This window comes from Ochlerotatus camptorhynchus, unplaced genomic scaffold, assembly GCF_037179485.1.
Source record: "Ochlerotatus camptorhynchus isolate MF236.1 unplaced genomic scaffold, CSIRO-AGI_Acam_v1.1 ptg000760l, whole genome shotgun sequence".
In the NCBI taxonomy this organism is placed as follows: domain Eukaryota; kingdom Metazoa; phylum Arthropoda; class Insecta; order Diptera; family Culicidae; genus Ochlerotatus; species Ochlerotatus camptorhynchus.
This window is the reverse complement of record NW_027041227.1, coordinates 1-21,488: the sequence shown is the minus strand read 5'-3', so window position 1 is coordinate 21,488 and position 21,488 is coordinate 1. Positions and strand designations below refer to the sequence as shown.

Genomic DNA, 21,488 nt, shown 5'->3' with positions numbered 1-21,488 from the left:
AACGTTATATTACACAACCGATGGATTGACCTGGTTGCAGCAGTTTGGATGTAATATTCAACAACTTTTTTTTCTGTGTACTTACATTTGTAAACAGCAGTCAATTTTAATCTGTAATTTCCGTGACTGTAAAATCGATCTTTTTTATGTGGTATTCACGCATCGATGTATGTTTAACTTTTCGCGGTTGTCGGATTCAACTTCTTCTTCATTCCTTTATTTAACGTCGGTCTCTGTTCCGCAATCTAGTGCCAATCACCGACGGACATCGATTACCATCCATTGACGGCAATCGAATATGCAGGAAGGCAGCTTCCACACCTGCGTAAGATATCGCACCCATTCAACACACATGGGCCGGGACCAACTTCTCTTTCGAAGGAAGACGTGACCAGAGATTTTTATGCCTCAGAAAAATCCCACCGACCTCGGCTGGGATTGAACCCAGACCCATTGGGGTGTTAGAAAGCAGTCACGCTTACCACTACACCACCGGCGCCGGCCGGATTCAATTTGCCAAAAGTGTTTTGAGCTGATGTAGTTTAGAATTTGTTCGGTACGGTCACGACATTTTGAAATGATTGATACGTGCTGTAAAATAACTAAATTGAAACAAAGCTCAATAGTTAAATAAGTAGAATATCTAGGGAGGAAACCAAATTAATCAATTTGCCAACATAGGCTATCACATTTATTTTGGTGGCACTCTTTAAATGATAATAAGCCTTTTTTTCTCGCTTCGGTTGTCTCGCACGGTTTCCGGAATTCGCGCGGTCTTCGTAACTTACATAATTTAGATATTTCCATAACTATCTTGAAACAATACACACGGAATCCAGTGTTCAACCGGCCAACATAGGCTAGTCCTTCTGCTGTATTGTCAAAGATAGAAGCAAAATTTATTCAAATGGGTCAAGCCTTAAAAACTAAGCTGTCACGGAGCTCCAGCTTGATACCCAAGAAAAAACCGACTAAGTCCACGTAAACAGTACCACTGAACTGCCATTCGATTGAGGTTAACCCCGGTTAAGCAATCTCGAAATCCAACATTCTTGATTTGTATCTTTTCTACAAGTCTGAAAATAGAGAAAATTAAGTTTCAGTATTGAGAGGCAAATCCGAGGGGCACGCAATTGCCTTTTTGACTGCGTTGTAATTAAATGTAATTTTACGTAACTAAAGCAGTGCCAGTGTAATTATTGTAATTAAAACACGTACTTCGATTTGATTACGTAATTAATGTAATTAATTGTAATTACACAAATGTAATTAAAATAGTACTCAAATCCTTATTCTTGAACTATTTAAAAAATTGAACCCTCTACACATAATCGAATGAATCAATAACACTTCTTACACCCTAAACAACCCTCCCCCCCCCTCCCGGCCCTGAATATTTTTTTCAAGACTATAAACATGACCAAATCTGCGAATACTTCTACTAAATTTCTTGAAGCACCAAGCAGAAAGTGCCGGGTGTCACTATTGTCGCTAGAGTTTGGAACTGAAATGACCCACTAAACGCATTTCGCGCCAAATCGTATTCGGAGCTGGCAGCACCCTCTCAGATTTCAATGAAACTTTCTGGATGTGTGGACCTTGACTAAATATGCCACTTTGCATACTTAGTTTTTCCAAAATTTATCTAGACTAACATTTGAGAAGGGCCAAACTTTTTCTGCCGATTTTTTTCAAAAAAATATTATCGAAAAATGACAACTCCTACAAAAATGTGTTGTATGGATGACTTTTAGGAAATTGTCCAAGCTATCGAAAAAAAAATACTGGAACAAATTTCATTTGAGACCTACACTAAAAAAACACAATTTTTAAAATTTAAAGTCGATTTAAAAAATGGCCATGTTTGATTTGGATGAAACTTTGCCTCTAGATAGGTAATTATGTTTACTACCAACCGTCCATACATCGCGAGATGGGCACTTTTAAGGAAAAAAAGTTTTTCTTACAAAAACTTTTTCATCCTGATGAATGTGGGCGTCTTAGTGGAATACCTGTATAATGAGAGAGAGAGAGATGGATTAGTATTTTCCATTTAATTCCACTACTTTATTTGCTTATACTACAGTACAGTACTGACACTGAAGAAGTCTGCACATTTGTAGACGAAATACGCGTATCTGTCAAGGATAAGCAAATAAAGTAGTGGAATTAAATGGAAAATACTAATCCTTCTCTCTCTCATTATAACTTTTTCATGTCTGAACTGATTTTTTTTTTTTGATTTGCCATTTTCACACAAAACTAAACCAGTGAAGCTCAAAATCATCTCAGAATCCAATGAAGCTCAATTTCCCTCCCCTTGGCTAGTTTTTGCACCTTGCTGTTGGTGGGCGGGCTTAATTTCATGCTTTATAGTGGAGTGTTGGAGACGGTAGGTTTATGGTCGGCGTTGCTGGCTCATGCCGCGATAGAATGGGGTGATGGGCAGGCAATGGGGATTACTAGGCTTCCCCTCTCTGATAAACCACTGCATGAGAAAACCAAAGATCTAGTCTAGCAGTGATAGTATCACACTTGTTACTCCTTTTATTGAGAGCCGCGTCGTAGTACGCTTACGTATAGGCACTGACGTTAGGTGTGATACTGGCGGGTTTTGCCGCAAATCACTCTTATTTTATTTATTTTTTACGCAGATAGATTTATTTGGGTTTGCAAGGGAATTATACTATTGCAATATATCAGAAAGTGCCCATCGGTGCTCCTTCTATTTGCGTGACAAGCTTTCATTGTTGTTTTCATTGAGGTATTACTCAGGGAACGATGTTAAACGCCATTTTGGTACATGGTATTGTAACTAATCTTATATGTGCTTCATTTTGATTTGGGATAAGTGTTTGAACTATGGCTCGGGATTTCCACTGTGGCGTGCTTCTATTGTTACATACCCATATGTATTGTTGTGATGCGACATAGTGGATACGTGAGAGCGTAATTGGAACATATACCCTATATAATTTAAAAAACAGCTAGGAAACTAACTTCAAAATGAAGCATTTTAGTCACTTGAAGGTGTTACCTGGGTCGAACTAAGATATAATAAATAGGTATAGGCTTAAATCAAAAGTACTTGAAACACGTTTAATTTTAGATTACAAGCACAAGTGCAGGGATTTAATAAAGCATGGGTTATGATTGATTAGGTGAATTAGAGCTTTTAATAATTCATTAAATTAGACTTATGAGATATCATAATCATCAAATGAACTTAAATAAGAAACTTCAGAAAGTCTAATGACATTAAGTAGATTAACAAAAGAATTAGGATGCTGGATGATTAAAGTTGTAGAATAAATTTTCTTATTTAGTCTTGAACTTTAAAAAGAAAACGCAGGCAAACCAATAGCATTAAGCAGATTTACAAGGAGAGGAATAGTTTAAGAAATAAAAAAAAAGAAAGGAATGTGACAATTAATAGCTTTTAAACTTTTGGAGGTATTGTATTCCCCTGAGTTTGTTGTACTCGATTACTATATTATTCTCTCAATACGCGAAATCTCTTATATATGCGGTTAAAGCATCTGAGTTAACTTATTTCTTAGTGTTTAAGTACTTACATTTTTAAACAGCAGTCAATGTTAATCTATGAACTAAACCCTACGTAAAATCGATCTTTCCTTATGTGGTATTGATGCATGTTTAACTTTTCGCGGCTGTCGGAATCAACGCGCCTACGTCTACGGAGCTTACGCAGAAGTGATTCGCAATGCGGTAGAGCTCACCAAAAGTTTTTTTTTGAGCTTCTGTAGTATAGAATTTGTTCGGTACGATCGCGAAATCTTGAAATGATTGATACGTGCGGTAAAATAACTAAATTGAAACAAAGCTCAACAGTAAAATAAGTAGAATATTTAGGGAGGAAACCAAAATTAATCAACTTGCCAATCTAATCTTTCCAATGTCTAATCAGCACTTAAGTTCACTTTGATTAATCGAGAATTTCATATGAAAAGGGCTCATGATGCATTTCTCGCCAAATCGTATTTGGAATTGGCAGCACCCTCTCAGAGTTCAATAAAACTATTTGGACATGTAGACCTTGTCAAAAAAATATCATTCCCTTATTCTGTTGTCTACTACTGATGCAAAATTTGATAATATGTGAGAGAAAAAAGACCAGATTTTTCATATATCATTTAGGTATTTATATATTTTCAATGTTTTAAACCTATTTTCATACATATTTTTGGTTCATCTTCTGAATTAGAATACCTTTTTGCCGCTACTTTGTCACCAGTTATAGGCACAAAACTGTGGAATTTCTGTGTGCCAGATATTGTCTTTGTGCTTATATATAGTTCTTCGAGTTCTTCTGACATTTCGATGTACTGTTCAGTGGATATGTACTCGAAGCGTAGTTTTGTGATATTTTTATCTGTTTGTTCAACTGCCCAGTTATATAATTCTCGTGGAGTTGTTATGGTGTTTCCATAATCTCGAGCAAGACTAGCTCTCTTTGCCATTCGCTTGAGAGTGCCACCAATGGCATCACAGGGACCTTTTCCATGAGACGTTGCAAAAAAATGCCATTCTGCTTCTTATCCATGCTTTGACTGAAATCTACACAGACTAGCAAAGTTTATTTTTATTTTTGTTTTGTGATGCTGCCCCATCTGACATAAAAGTAATTTTAGAAAAATCTATCGATTGTTTAATAAAATCTATCAGTTTTGAGATGAACAACTGAACTGCAACTGTATCGTGAGTCATTACTTCTGATATGATAATGAAGCTAACATTTTCAAGTTTATTGTCTTTCTCATAATAAACTTCAAATGGATGTATTGTTGCTTGAGAATTATTCCAGTGATATCCTTGAGCAGCGTTTTAGATAATGAATGAATAATTTTCAGAAAAATCACAAATTGCTAGAATTTTGCCTTCTTTTAATGATTCTTTTTTATTCCTTAGAAAAGATGACTGTTGTTTGTAAATAAAGTCATGAGTTATAAGTTTGTTAATTTTATCAATGAGATACGGAACAAATTCATCAACAGGCTTGATAATCGTTTCCAAATTACAACGATCAGTATTCAGCCACTGTTGAAACGCAACATCTTGTTTGTCATTTGATTCTAATAGCAAAGTAAGTTCCTCTTCAATATGTTCATTGGAAGCACACTTTTCGCAAGCACGGAAAAATCAATCAGTTGTTCTAGTAGAAATATTACAAAGCATTTTTTCTATTATTGCATCTTGTGACATAATTCTTTAACTGTTGATCATTATTTTACATTTTCATGAATTGTACAAATACATACATTATGTATACCAGTATAATCAAGCAAAATGCAATGTTTTGGTCGCAATTGTGTAAATACAGTGAAACTAATATTAATATCTTTATATTTATCAACAAAAATCATGTACGCTTCTTTGAGGGACATCATTAACAGGCGTTTTTGAACGTGTTCTTTTTGTCCATTTCTAAACCCTCCCCTTGGCTAGTTTTTAACCTGGACGTTGGTGGGCGGGCCTAATCTTATGCTTCATAGTGGTGCGTTGGAGACGGTTGGCTTAGGTCCGGCATCGTTGGCACATGCCGTGACAGAATAGCGTCATGAGCATGCGATGAGGATTACTGAGCTTCCCCTCTCTGATGAACCATTGCATAAGAGAACCAAAGTTCTAGTCTGAAGTGTCAGTATCACACTTGTTACTCCTTTATTTGAAAGCCGGGTTGTAGTACGCTTACGTATAGGCACTGACGTTGGGTGCGATACTGGCGGGTTTTGCCGCAAATCACTCTTATTTTATTTTATTTGGGTTTGCAAGGGAATTATACTATTGAAATATTTCAGAAAGTGCCCAACCGTGCTCCTTCTATTTGCGTGACAAGCTTTCATTGTTGTTTTCATTGAAGCATTACTCAAGGAACAATATTAAACACCACCATGGTATTGTAACTAATCTTATATATGCTTCATTTTGGTTTGGGATAAGTGTTTAAACTATGGCTCGGGATTTCCACTGTGGCGTGCTTCTATTGTGACATATCCATACGTAATTTTGTGGGACGACATAGTGGAAACGTGTGAGTGTAGTTGGAGCATATACCTTATATAATTTAAAAATCAGCTAGGAAACTAATTTCAAAGTGAAGCATTTTAGTCACTTGAAGGTGTCACCTGGGTCGATCTAAGCTATAATAAATATAGATCAAAGTCAAAATTACTTGAAACACGTTAAATTTTAGATTACATAGCAGTGTAGGTACATAATAAAGCATGAGTTATGATTGATTAGGTAAATTAGAGATTTCAATTATTTATTAAATTAGACTAATGAGATATCATAATCATCAAACGAACCTAAATAAGAAAATTTAGACAGCCTAATAACATTAAGTAGATAAAGTAGATTAAGTGTATGTTAACAAAAGAGTTAGGATGCGGGGGGTCCGCTTAGGGAGGCAACTAGCCTTTTCATATATTGTTTGTTTATTTTGATGGTTGCTTTAAAATATCAATTTGGTATATATGTGAAAGGATGAATCAGTGGGAGATGGATTTTCGGTTTCTTTACATTTTGCAACACAAATCTAGTACCACAAACGAAGTGACAGACGGAGCGGCTCGAAAACTTTGGTGACTAACCTGCTATTTCAATTTTTCAGTGTACCACATGGCAACACCACTACTACTGGATTGTACCACATGGCAACACTACTACTGGATTGTACTAGCATTATCATGAATGTTTTGTTTCTATCTCAAAACTGAAATGCATAAAAAAATGACAAAATGATACACTCTTTGCACACTGTCAAAGAATCATTGTACACAAAATCAACTTTGTTCAAATCAAAACAAAAAAAATAATCCATCTGGTGAAGCTTCCAAGAAAATTCTATTACAGTGAACCACATTATTTTAATGGATTTCTTCGCCAGTTAGTCGTCTGTCACTTCGTTTGTGCTAGTACTATGTGTCATTTCCTCAAAACCCCCCAATAACCGACCTCTTCAATCCCTTCCTTTTCCCATGGCGTTCAAGTGGTCCGCATAGACTATTCAGCCATTACCCTTCCTTTATCCTCGGTTTTGGATTGACTTGCGCTCCCATTGCCCCACCAAACGCTGCAAAATGAAAATGAAAATGAAAGTGTTCTTTTCGTCCATTTCTAAACTCGGAAACAAAATCATTTGTTCCTGGCATAGGTCTACTAATATCATTGTTATAAAAAAATTCCCTAACACTTCTTTTGTTGGGTGTGCTTAGAATACCCTGCTCATTAACAAGGCTCTTCACCTGCCTCACCATGTACGTTGGTGCGTTGAATTCTCCTACAACTTTATTCACGGACCAAGACTTTGGCAATACTGATAATACTGTTATCTGATCTTTTCTGTCAGCTGTAGGGGAATTGAACTTCTCCTTCGCTGCACAATCATTTCTTCGTATGCCTCTTCTTTGCTAATGTCTGCTGTATCTAGGCCAAATATATTTTTTCGCACTGCTTGTGTAATTTCTAGAGATTTTATTGAACGATAATCCATGCTCCTCATGTTCCTCGATGAAATTGGAGATAAATTCAACGTTTCCACAAAGCCATTAAAATTCTCAACATTGTATGGGCGTTGCAGATCATCTGCTGATGGAACCGATGGTACCGTATCTGAAGGAAAGAAGAAGAAAAAATAATTAATAAGTGCAATTAGGAGGTTGCAGTTAAAAGTTGAAATAATCATCAGGATGACTGTTCTTACCTAGCTCATCTACGGATTGATGGCCACTCATTGATGGACCTGGACCATCACTATGCTGCTGCCCACTAGTTGACGGTTGGATATTTACTTCATTTCTAACCGATCGGCGTTTTTTCATAACTGGACTTCTATTATGAGATATCTCGCTACGGCATGACTCACAAATGCTCATCGTTTCATCAATTTCGTGGTTATATTCCATAGAATGTATTTTTTCTACCATTGCATCTCGGATTTTTTATATTTGCACAACATTTCAATCCTTTGCCTTAATTTACTACTTTAATCCATGATAATAATGTTACTACAACTTGTCTTCACAACTTTCGTTATCAGATTGACTGCTGCTTGTTTGAAATCAACCTTAGTTTTATAGTGCTCATAGGTAGAATGAAGTGGTAGTTATATAATGTTAATGGTTTAGGTATAAATAACAGAAGGGCATATAGAATTATGATGCGATACGTTGACTTCCCAAATCGTTGTTGATTCAAAAGAAGATCTCAATTTAAATTTGATTCATACCTAATTCTTTATGGATAACACTAGTTTACAGCATTTTTGAACTCGGTAAGGTGATGATCATTTCCAAAAATCAAAATCCTACGCTGAATTCAATGCCGTGGTCAGAAAAAATTAAAGTAGAGCCATTTTTGAGATATACAAAAATTTTGATTTTTTGAATTTTGGACAAAAGTACGATTACTAAAATGTCAATATCTTTGGAACTAGTGCACCAATTTTAAATCTTTTTTATGAAAATGAAGCTAAATAAATTTGCTATCGTTCATTAGAATATTATGTCTTAATTAAACATTTAATTTTGAAGTCATTTAAAAATTTACAGCTTTTTTTTTTATTTTTCCTGCGAATTTTCCATACAAATCTTGTTTTAATCAACATTTTTAATGGGATAAAGAGATTCAAAAAATCATTCCATAATTTATTCTTAAAGTCCATTCAAAACCGGAGAAAATGAGCCTTTAATGGATGAAATCGGTTGGAAATTGTCGAAGTTATGAGCATTTTTGTAAAACACTTAAAAATGTTGCTGAAATACAACAGCTTTAGAGTTCCTTTTCTAGGTGTCGTTGTAAGCATCCAAATCGCATGTAAAGTTTTCATGGGAGATTCTTTTCTCTACATATCAATTTGATTAAGGCATATCAGGATTTAAAACCGAGTTGATACAAAAGAAATTTATTTACAACCGATTTCATCCATTAAAGGCTCATTTTCTCCAGTTTTTAATGGACTTTAAGAATAAATTATGGAATGATTTTTTGAATCTTTTATCCCATTAAAAATGTTGATTAAAACAAGATTTTTATGGAAAATTCGCAGGAAAAATAAAAAAAAAATGCTGTAAATTTTTAAATGACTTAAAAATTAAATTTTTAATTAAGACATAACATTCTAGTGAACGATAGCAAATTTATTAAGCTTCATTTTCATAAAAAAAGATTTAAAATTGGTGCACTAGTTCCAAAGATATTGACATTTTAGTAATCGTACTTTTGTCCAAAATTCAAAAAATCAAAATTTTTGTGTATCTCAAAAATGGCTCTACTTTAATTTTTTCTGACCACGGCATTGAATTCAGCGTAGGATTTTGCATTAGAAACGTTGGTCAACCACTAAAGTTCACACTTTTTATGTTGTTTTGTAAACTAGTGTTATAATTTGAGCTAAGAATTCTAATTTGCTATAGGAGTATCGGATTTTGCCTCATATAAGCCCTTTTCATATGGAATTCTCGATTAATCCAAGTGATTAGTTGCCGATTAGACAAAATTGAATCACAAATGGAGCTTATTTGGGTTCTGAGATGATTTTGAGCTTCACTGGTTTAGTTTTGTGTAAAAATGGTACGTTAAAAAAATCAGTTCAGACATGAACAAGTTTTTGTAAGAAAAACTTTTTTTCCTTAAAAGTGTCTATCTCGCGATGTATGGACGGATGGTAGTAAACATAATTACCTATTCATCCAAATCAAACATGGCCATTTTTTTAAATCGACTTTAAATTTTTAAAATCATTTTTTTTTTGGTGTAGGTCTCAAATGAAATTTTTTCAAGTATTTTTTTTTTCGATAACTTGGACAATTTCCTAAAAGTCATCCATACAACACATTTTTGTAGGAGTTGTCATTTTTCCATAATATTTTTTGAAAAAAAAAAACGGCAGAAAAAGTTTGGCCCTTCTCAAATGTTATACATTTTGGAAAAACTAAGTATGCAAAGTGGCATATTTAGTCAAGGTCCACATATCCAGAAAGTTTCATTGAAATCTGAGAGGATGCTGCCAGCTCCGAATACAATTGGCCATTTTTTTAAAATCGACTTTAAATTTAAAAAATCTATTTTGTTCAGTGTAGGTCTCAAATGAAATTTTTTTTCAGTATTTTTTTTCGATAATTTGGTCAATTTCCTAAAAGTCATCCATACAACATATTTTTGTTGGAATTGTAATTTTTCCATAATATTAAAAAAAAATCGGCAGAAAAGTTTGGCCTCTCGTTCTGTACACACTAATATTATTTCACCGAAATCTCAACAGATTTCCCGTAATTTTTCACCGAATATCTGTGTGAAAAATTACAGGAAATCTGTGAAAAATCACCGAACTGTTTACCGAACGTTCAGGTGTTGAGATTTCGGTAAAATTTCACAGATTTTGGTAAAATAATCTTATTGTGCAGGTTAAACCTACACACTAAGATTTTCCGTGTACGATAAATTTTACCAAAATCAGAACAGCTGAACGTTCGGTAAAACTTCGACCTTCATTTTAAAGGCTATTAAATTTGGAAATAATATAAAAAAAATGTTCAACCTTGTTTAATGATTAAATCTTGTCATTTTAGTGGAGATTTAGTTTCAAAGTAGCTGAAAAGCAATTGAATTGAATTGCATAAATTTTACCGAAAAGTTCAGCTGTTCAGATTTCGGTAAAAATTACCGAAGTCGGCGATAATTTCTAAGTGTGTACACAGTTCGAAAAAGTTGCGTAAATTTCTGTACAGTATGATGCACATAAAAGGAGCGTCACAAATCATATAAGTTTATATTATATATCATGTAAAGTTCTGAGACATTTCATGCAATGTAGCAAATATTGTATTCAAAAGCCCATTGTTGTAAACAACATCGTTTACAAGTTGCTCGGTTGTGTGAAATGAAATACAAGTTTACGTGAATGAATGTTTACATCACTATTAAAATTCAGAATTTTTATCTGTGTTCACTCATAAAATTCGACATATTTTTATTGGTGAATTTCCATATAAAATTTCACATGATTATCACCACACATAAACAGAATCCACTCAGAAGTACACATGAAATTTATGAGTCAAATGAATAGTATTAATTTTATGTCTGCACATAGGATATGTGTCCAACTCATATATATCATTTGTATCACATTGCAAAAATTCATTTGTGGGACACATAAAAATAATAATTGAATTGGTATTAGTGCAATCCTTTAACTCCTTCGCAAGCCTTTTTTAAGTACAATAATTGCAGTTAATTACACGATTTATTACTTTAATTAATTTAATTACTTTTAAGTAAAAATTTCAGCTTCAATTACACGTAACATAAATTAATTACATTAACTCTAATATATTCATTCATTAAGTACAGCGAGAAATGTACTTTAATTGCCACCCAGTTAGGCCCTCTAGTTGTCTGTGCAACAAAAATTTCACGCCCTTTTGCTAGTACAACTTTTAAGGAAGGTACAAATTGGTTTTTTTCATTTCTCTTTACCAAACTCCCCCTTTGGAGAGGGACGGTGTTCCGGGCATAGGTCTACTAATATCATTGTCATCAAAAAATTCCATAACTATTTTTGTATCATCGTTGATCCCATGCCCAATTCTTTTGTTGGGTGCGCTTATAATACCCTGCTCATTAAAGGGAAGTTTACCGGCCCGAAAAAAAAAATTCTGTACATTTTTATTTTTTAAAAAGTACTGGGTTTACCCAATATCAAATCAGTCATCATGAAAAAAAATTGGACCCTCAGCAAAACCGAAAAGTCGATGTTTTGTTGTTTTTTTTTTGTTCAGCTTTACGCCATAATGACTCATAAAAAATGTTTTTTCATGTGAATTTTCTTTGAAAAATTAGAAAAAAATGTAATTTTTTAGATTGTTGATACCTTTTTCAATATTTTTAGAAAAATCGAAACGTAATTATTTTTAACGTAGGACTACGCCTTTAATTTCTACACTGGGGGTCACATTAAAAAAAATCAAAATTCAGACATGTAACGAAAAATCCCAAACACGGATGCAACGATAGAGCGCAAATCAAACACACGACACATTGCGCATGCTCACATGAGCGAGCTCAATGTTCGGTTGACCGCTCACCATTTCACCAACGAAAGGAAGGGAGGAGAAAAGCAGCGATAATAAAAACGCTTGCCAAATCTTTTTCTTCGTCATTATTTTGCTTTCGAGCAACGGACGGATAAGCGTCGAACACGACGTAATAGTGGAACAGTACGCTTCGCACTAATACGCAGACGACGCAGTGTTGCCACATTATTTAAAATTTAAATCTGTAGTTTCACCATAAAAAATCTTTTTAATCTATTTCTATAATAGGGGAAATGTATGTAATGTCGGCCCAAATGTCCCTAATATGGGCCCATACTTAAATTCAGCAATCGACTAAATTTTCAATAGCGACTAAAAATATCTATAAGTGACGCGTTCATCTAGACAAAATTGATAATAGCAGTAGGCCAACATTAGAGCCATTTCCCCTATGACCTTATTGCGGATCGTCGTAAATATTCTTTGAGTTAATTTGAAGTTCAGAAATAGTTTGTTCATAGTTTAGAATCTTGAAGAATCACTTAAGTTTGCTTTCTAAAGAATTAATCTATTCCTGAATCTTGGTTTTTTATGATTTGTATCTTTTTCTAAAAGTTTAAAAATACAAAAAAATCAAGTCCCAGTAATGAAAGCCAAACCTGAAAAAAATAATGAAGAAACAATCACATTTTCGCAAAATTTAATTTTTTTTTTGTCCGAGATTACGAAAATCTTTGTCGGGTCATTTGTTTTTTTTTTTACTCAACAATTTTAGAAATGAAAAATAAGCATTAACATTTTATGAAGTATTAGTTGTAAAATATTATGTTCGATGTTTCATTTTCTCAAATTCTTCTAATCAAACCAAATTTCAACTTTATCTAATCATTTGGCAGATTAAAACGATATTGAATTCGCTAACTGTTCTATAGAGTGAAACTTATTATTGCCGAGATTTGCACAGCCGAGCTCGGTAGCAAAAACTAAGTGTGTGTAGGGTATACGTCCCTAACCTCGGTCTAATATGCAGCCATAGATTACGTTTTTAATCATAACTCATCAATTAATTTACCTGCAAACGATATTCTACTGCTAAATGGTATGCTTAGATATGCTTATCATGTCGTTTGCTATCAGGAACCGCAAAAAGTTGAAAAACTTACTTTTTTTAAGACAAAAACTCACCAGGGAAATGTATGTAATATCGGTCTATTGTCCCCAAATTGGGTCTATTTATGGATGCAACTTCGTCCTATCCTGCACACCAAAAAATTCTGAATTTTACTGGCGATGTAAACATCCATGCATGCAAACATTCATACATGTAAACTTTCTTTTCACGTAAACTAGCAACTTGCAAGAAATGTTACAAACAAAAGTGGACAGTTGCATACAATATATGGGATATTACATGACATGTCTTATAAATTTACACGATCTATAATCTAAACTTGAATGATATATGACGCTCCATTTATGTGCATCATAGTAACGGAAATTTACACTATTTTTTTTTAGCTGTGTGTTTGATTCTCAAAAAAACGCTCTTGGTAACGTTTTCTTATGTATTTTTTTTTATCACTATCACTGTTAACTTAATACTCTTCATTCCTCAAAACATTTCTTAGAGAAAATTTTACGAAAACTACATTAAATCACTCAAGTTAAAAATTAAAAATTAAAAATTTCGCTTATCGTCTTTCGACCGCAGAATATCTAAATCAAAACATTGTGATGTTCATTATACAGATTTGGCAGAAAAAATCTCCCTTCCTGTTCGTTCCTTATCATCCAAATGCAAACCACATTGTTGACGTTACTCTTATTGCTATATGCTGTCAAATGAATTTCATGGGCCAAAGTTAGGAACATAGAAAAGAAATGTGTCCCTAAAGTTGGGTCCATGATTTACTTGTGAAAACGTTGTTAAACAATTAAAATAAACATAAAATATTCAAACAGTAACTGTGAGTTTTACGTCTAGTGTGTATTATCAGGTAATTCCATTCAATAAATGCCATAATCAGGCCATTTGATGATCGTCAGTGCAACCTTCCCATCTTAACCTTAGAAGTCATGGCGGCTAAAAACTCCGAACAGAGTGATATTCTCAACCAGTTTTATTACTTACGAGAGCTGAAAATGTATTGAAATGTTGTGATATAAATTGATTTGTGTGTGGTACACATTTATCAATCATCAGTGATCAATATTTTCCTTATTTTTTGTGTAATATTCCTTAATTAATTATTTATTTGCGTGATAGGCCGAATGAAAGGACTAGACCCACATTACATACCGTAACCCTATTTCTCTATTTGCAATCGTGTTCATATGTTTTAGCAACTTTATTGTATTTTGTCACAACACATAACTTTTATTTGGATGTTTAGTATATGTAATTGCATAGAATATTCTTTATTTCTGATATTACGCTAGTCAAATGTCAAAATATCCAGTTGACTCTTCGCTTGAGCTTGAGCTTGATTGACCGCCCACGGTTGCTACTCTGTTACTGCCAGATCAGCTGTAATTACACAGAGAACCAATAGACGATGCTTGGGACTAGCAATCATCCTCAATGTGTAAAAACTATTGATCTTAAATTAGGCAATACCAGCGCCGGCCGCTCCCGAACACAGGTCAAGAAAGGAATGGGAAGGATTGTGTTGACATGACACTCGCTTTGATGGAAGCCGAGAACACCTCTGCATTTCCACGAGAAATCACTGGGATGTTGGATAAGAGGGTTGGGTTTGCAGCAGGGTTCGTTTTGGTAAACGATAAGCTGAATTGATGTCTTAACGATCATATAACGCGAAGGAGCTTGGGATTAAACCCATGGTCTTCTGCTCAGTAAGCAAAAACGTTTGCCACTAGGCAGACGAGCACCTTTTTAATCACCGAGTTGCTGTTATTACCATGTAGTCATATTAACAAATAAAACGATTGACGAATCTTGAACGTGGGTGGGCCTGAGATTAGACTCATGATGTTCTGCTCAGTAAGCAAAAACGGTTGCTCTAAGGCCACCGAGCCCCTCATATCACATAACACCGTTGCTCAAATTTGTGTATCCATTCAAACCCGGAACCAACGACAACAACGAGTTTCGCAAAATACACGATACACAAGCGATTTTACCATAAATCTCTTTGATATGTAAGGACCTGGGACCGCGTTTTTCTGCTCAGTAAGCAGGCCACTGTAACCGACGATCTTTCAAATCCGAAAACTAAAAACTACGAAAAACTACTTAGGCCTTCATTAAGTTCCACTTTCACGCGACGTTCAATGACAGGGTCCTATCCAGGATTACATCTGAAAAACCCAAATCTGGCCAACGCCCACCCTAAACCTAAACCTGTTCTAATCCACCTGAAATGACTAACGAATGGAAGACTTTGACTACCCAGCCATGCAATAGTCTCATTCCGTGCCTTATGGCAACTTGATGATTCTATTGCGCTCATCTTTTGGCACCACCCAGGGGAGACTTGGTACTGTACCCAATGCTTAACTTACCTCCATTCCACTCAGCTACTCGCAATTTCTTGTGATATAGTGGGCGGAATATTATTATTCAATTCAATGCAGACGTCTTTCCAAATTTGGCAGATCGACAGGTAATCGGTGAGTTACCACGATAGTTGCTATTCAACAACTCGACAACGTCCCATCGTCAACGCCTGCTATGAGAATTTCCCATTGCAGACGCCAACGAAATGACGTCATCGAGCTATCGATCAACTACCCTGGTTATCGCCTGGTACCTTATAGCACGATGCTAGGAGGCGAACCGGAAGAATCGATGAGCTACCTCTCCCCCACAAAATATCCAGTTGACTCTTCGGCTCACAAACTGTAATCAATCAGCTTGTGGGTTGTTAAAACGGCTTGTTTACCGATTCGACAAATAAAAAAAAAATTTAAAAAAATCTAGTACCTGTCACCATGTGATATGGTTAATTAAACAATAAGAAAGATAAACTAACATCCATCCCCATGGACATGGAGGTTGACGGTACTGAAGCAAAGGGTTATGTTTAATTTTTTTTATATTTGCAACGATGATGATTTCCTATAGTGACACATATCACCTTCTTAATGCTTCAGTATGCCTCAAACGATTAATTCTTGGTTGTTAATAGAACTTCCTTGATGAAATCGGCTGCTTCATGCAGACTGTGCAATTCTGATTATAGTACCAGATGTGTTCTGTATACAGAGGAACTGGGAGGGCTTATTAGAAACTTCTCACCAATAAAGTAATGATCTTCTAGTAAATTTTGCATTTAATTTTATTTTATTTAAGCATATTATTTTTGTTACAGTCAATTAGCATTAGCATACAATACAAGAGATTTAATATTGCTTGCTGGGTTTTGCGTAAAATAATCAATATATATTTTGCTTGTAATTACCTTTGAAAGTTTTTTATTTTTTGTGATCTCAAAATTTTTCTAGTTTGGTTAGAAGTTTCGAAGCTAACGCATGCCTAATAGAAAGATAGACAGAAAAAGTGTATCATGAAGAATGGTTGCATGCAGGGTTGCTTCCACTGAGTGAGTGATTTTCGGAGTTTTGAATTCGTTAGATGTTGTAATGGAGATTTGTGTTGTTGGAAGCGGGAGGAGATTGGAGGGCGGGTGTTTAACGCATAGAACCTGTCAATTTCGCTTTCAGAGTGTCGCAGTCAGCGGTTTTATGATTCATGAGCGCTCGCGATTCGTAGAATCGTTGATTGTGACATCAAGTGGATTTGTCGGGTTTTGTGTGTCGGACGCTTGCTTTTTGGCCTCTTCTTGTGTTTAACATGTACAGAGTATCATTATAGCGTCTAATGGTCTTGAGATTCCTGGTTGCGTGAAATATATTTGTGAGAATATCTTTTTGAGATTTTAGTAGTCACGTTTTGTTTGTAGTTTATATTTTATTTCTTTCATGTAATTCACCCATATATTCAATAATAATTTTACGAATGACTATAATTTGGATACCTAACAATTGGACAGAATCACTAGCAAGAATAGGTTGCAGAGTGTTCGCCTTCGAAAATATCGATACGTTTTTTTCAGGGTTCTAGTTTTGGTTTTCATCAGTGGTCCGGCTCTGATTGTGAACGATTTAGGTAGTATTTTTAAGTAACTATTTAGCTTTTAGCACAACTTTGCTACTACGAAGCCACAAAAGACATTAAATCTGAGGCGGATTCTGGTACGGAATTACAGGCTGCTATTCTGAGCAGCTTATCTTCATAAAATTAAAAATTACATTTAGGTATTAGTTAGCAAATGTGGATAGTAAGTTAGATATGTTATGGTATGAACTTTTGCAACGTTTTTTTTTAGTTAATTATTCTTGAACGCAGTTAAAACTAGAAGATGAGGAATAGGGTAAACGCTCCTATAGTTGCGGTACGTTAGAAGCGTTAGGTTCCTATAGTTGTGTATGGAGAGAGAGAGAGAGAGAGAGAGAGAGAGAGAGAGAGAGAGAGAGAGAGAGAGAGAGAGAGAGAGAGAGAGAGAGAGAGAGAGAGAGAGAGAGAGAGAGAGAAAACAATACACACACAGATACACAAGCACATAATGACATTCGACAAGAAAACATCCAGACATTAAAACTGACGTACGAATGAGAAGAAGACATAGACAAAGACAGACCAGCGATTACCGAGCCATAAAGATTTTCAAGAAGATTATGATTAATCAAGATCGTGAATCCGGTGTTTAATTGGTCACCATAGACTAATCCGTCCGGCATCGTAGTCACTTGAAAATTTTTCTCATCAACCCCGATCATTGCAATCCTATGGGAATTAAAAAAATAAGAATGATAAACTAACATCCCTTCTAACGAGCAATCAGAAATCAGAACATCTGAGCATCAAAAGTCCGTTCAAAATTAACGAAGATAATAAAATAAAAAGTGAAAAATTGGTATTTGGTTAGGTGCTCGTACCTACTCAAGAGGAAGAAAGGATTATTTATGGATGTTAATAAATATAATCCAGAGTTACACATATATTCCACTTATTTGAAAAAACTTTATATATAAAAAATCTGTATCATTATATGTAGATAAATCTGTATATGGGGCATCACTGAGACGACGACGAAAACACCCACATCGACCGGAGGAAAGGTTTCCCGCAATATGCAGCATGACTAGGTCGCCGTCATCCGGTTGGCATTGACTTCGACTAGTGTGGCAACCATTTGAAAAACAACCGGCTCTTTTCAGGGCCACAAATTCAAACACGGAAAGAGTTACGTCCACTAGCGGTCCTACGTCAAGCTTCCGTTCGTGCCCTTTGGCACAGACCCTCCCACTTTTTTTCGGAGCGGTGAACTCCCCCTTAACAAGGCTCTTCACCTGAATTCTGCTATGACTTTATTCACGGACCAAGACTTTGGCAATACTTATAATACTGTTATCTGATCTTTTCTGTCAGCTGTAGGAGAATTGAACTTCTCCTTTAGCTGCACAATCATTTCTTCGTATGCCTCTTCTTTGCTAATGTCTGCTGTATCTAGGCCAAATATATTTTTCCGATAACCCATGCTCCTCATGTTCCTCGATTAAATTGGAGATAATTCAACGTTTCCACAAAGCCATTAAACTTCTCAATATTGTATAAGCGTTGCAGATCATCTGCCGATGAAACTGACTCCAATGATGGAACCGATAGTACCGTATCTGAAGGAAAGAAGAAAATCAAACAATAATAAGGAGGTTGCAGTTAAAAGTTGATAGAATAATCAGGATGACTGTTCTTACCTACACAGTTCGAAAAAGGAATGTAAATTTCTGATCAATATGATGCACATAAATGGAGCGTCACATATCATATACGTTTACATTATATATCATGTAAAAATCTAACACATTTCATGCAATGTAGCAAATATTGTATACAAAAGCCCATCCTTGTAAACAACATTGTTTGCAAGTTGCTCGGTTGCGTGAAATAAAATACAAGTCTACGTGAATGAATGTTTACATCACAATTAAAATTCAGAATTTTTATCTGTGTAGCTTATCTACGGATTGATGGCCACTCGTTGATGGACCTATGCTGCTGCCCACTAGTTGACGGTTGGATATTTACTTCATTTCCAACCGATCGGCGTTTCTTCATAACTGGACTTCTATTATGAGATATCTCGCTACGGCATGACTCACAAATGCTCATCGTTTCATCAATTTTGTGGTTATATCACATAGAATGTATTTTTTCTACCATCGTTGACGATATGGCCCGTAACTTATTTTGGCTGCGTCTCAGATTATTTATATTTGCACAACATTTCAATCCTTTGAGCCTTAATTTACTACTTTTTGATTTCTACTTTGGTCCATGATAATAATTTTACTAAAACTTGTCTTCACAACTTTCTTTATCAGATTGACTACTGCTTGTATGAAATCAACCTTAGTTTTATAGTGCTCATAGGTAGAATGAAGTGGTAGGTATATAATGTCAATTTAGGTATCAATAACAGAAGGCCATGTAGAATTATGATGCGATAGGTTGACTTCCCAAATCGTTGTTAATACGAAAGAAGATCTCAATTTAAATTTTATTCATATCTAATACTTTATGGATAATTTTACCTAAGATTGTAAGTTGCTATACACAGAAAAAAAAAGTTGTTGAATATTACATCCAAACTGCTGCAACCAGGTCAATCAAACTGCTGCAACCAGGTTGTGTAATATAACGTTGTACGATGTACATCGATTTTGCGAACAAAATTACATCCATTGATGTCTTATTGTTCTGCTTTTTGCTTTTACATCATTATTTCATACATCAGCTTGAATTACATTGATCGATATTACATTTTTTTTACTGTTTAGAATTATCGGATTTCGCCTTAGTAGTAGACAATTTAATAAATTATATTATTTTCTAGCGGCGCCGGTAGTGTAGTGGTAAGAGTGCTTATCTCTCACCCCAAATTCCCCCCAGGACTGGGTTCGATCCCAGTCGGCGTCGCCGGGATGTTCTGAGGCATAACATCTCTGATCACGCTTTCCTTCGGAAGGGAAGTAAAGCCGTTTTTTTTCCTTTGGTTTGTTTTTTTCGTCGATCTTGTTTTCCGTGCTGAGCACCAATGCTACCGACGTGCCAGGAAGGCAGCTCTCCCACACCTGGACCCTACCTATCGACCCATCAACTCATGAACCGGGGACCAACGGCTTTACTTCCCATCCGAAGGAAGGCGTGATCAGAGATGTTATGCCTCAGAACATCCCGACGGCGCCGACTGGGATTGAACCCAGGCCTGCTGGGGTGAGAGGTAATCACGCTTACCACTACACCACCGGCGCCGTTAGAAGTAAAGCCGTTGATCAGCACGGAAAAAAGATCGAAAGAAAACTAATCAAGGAAAAAAAAATAGTCGTTTTGAGTACTTGACACTGATGTAGTAGACGTAGTAGACGAAATACGCGTATCTGTTATAAGCAATTATAACGGAATTTAAAATTTTGTAAGAAAAACTTTTTTTCCTTAAAAGTGCCCATCTCGCGATGTATGGACGGATGGTAGTAAACATAATCTTGAGGCAAAGTTTCATCCAAATCAAACATGGTCATTTTTTTATCGACTTCAAATTAAATAAAAAATCAGTGTAGGTCTCTAATGGAATTTTTTTTCAGTATTTTTTTTTTTGAAACCTTGGACAATTTCCTAAAAGTCATCCATACAATACATTTTTGTAGGAGTTGTCATTTTTCCATAATATTTTTATGAAAAAAATCGACAGAAAAAGTTTGGCGTGGATAAATTTTGGATAAACTGAGTATGCAAAAGTGTTTTTTTAGTCAAAGTCTACACATCCAGAAAATTTAATTGAAATCTGAGAGGCTGTTGCCAGCTTCGATTCGATTTGGCGCGCAATGCGATCTTTGGTTACAACAGTGAAATACCATACTGTTGAGAGACCCCGAAGTTTTGATCGATGACTTGAATATTTTATAATTTTTTCCTCCAAATGTTCACAAAAATTGGGTATAGAATAAAGGTTATATTAGTTACTACTTTCATTTCAAAATTTAGCCAACCCAATTCTGAGAAAATCAGTTATGATTCTTCAGAGTAAATTTTGAAAATTTTTGTAAATTTGGGTGAAGTTTTAGTTTACAAAATTTGAATATTATATTGAGTAATTTACCTCCGAAGAAAGTTCTATTCAAAAATTACAAATAGAACAAACCATGGACGCAAAATGACAGAGATATGAACATAAAACATTTATATGTTTTTTGAGAGTCACCCTAAACTTATGATCGGGAGTGTATATAATTTACAAACATATATTGTAATTTCTAAATATCAATCCAAATTTACCTTTAAGTAATACTTGTATGTGATTTACAGATGCTCACTACGTTCCCCCAGGTACCGACGTTTGTCGTTTA

At 35.1% G+C, this 21,488-nt stretch overlaps 1 long non-coding RNA gene across 1 annotated transcript in view; it reads left to right on the top strand.

The window, feature by feature from the left end:
* LOC135714905 (uncharacterized) overlaps nucleotides 1-21,488 on the top strand; it is a 44,568-nt gene extending 23,080 nt beyond the window's left edge. The window contains exon 3 of the long non-coding RNA XR_010518900.1: nucleotides 21,448-21,488. This is a non-coding gene — a long non-coding RNA (uncharacterized LOC135714905). The remainder of the gene's footprint in view (nucleotides 1-21,447) is intronic.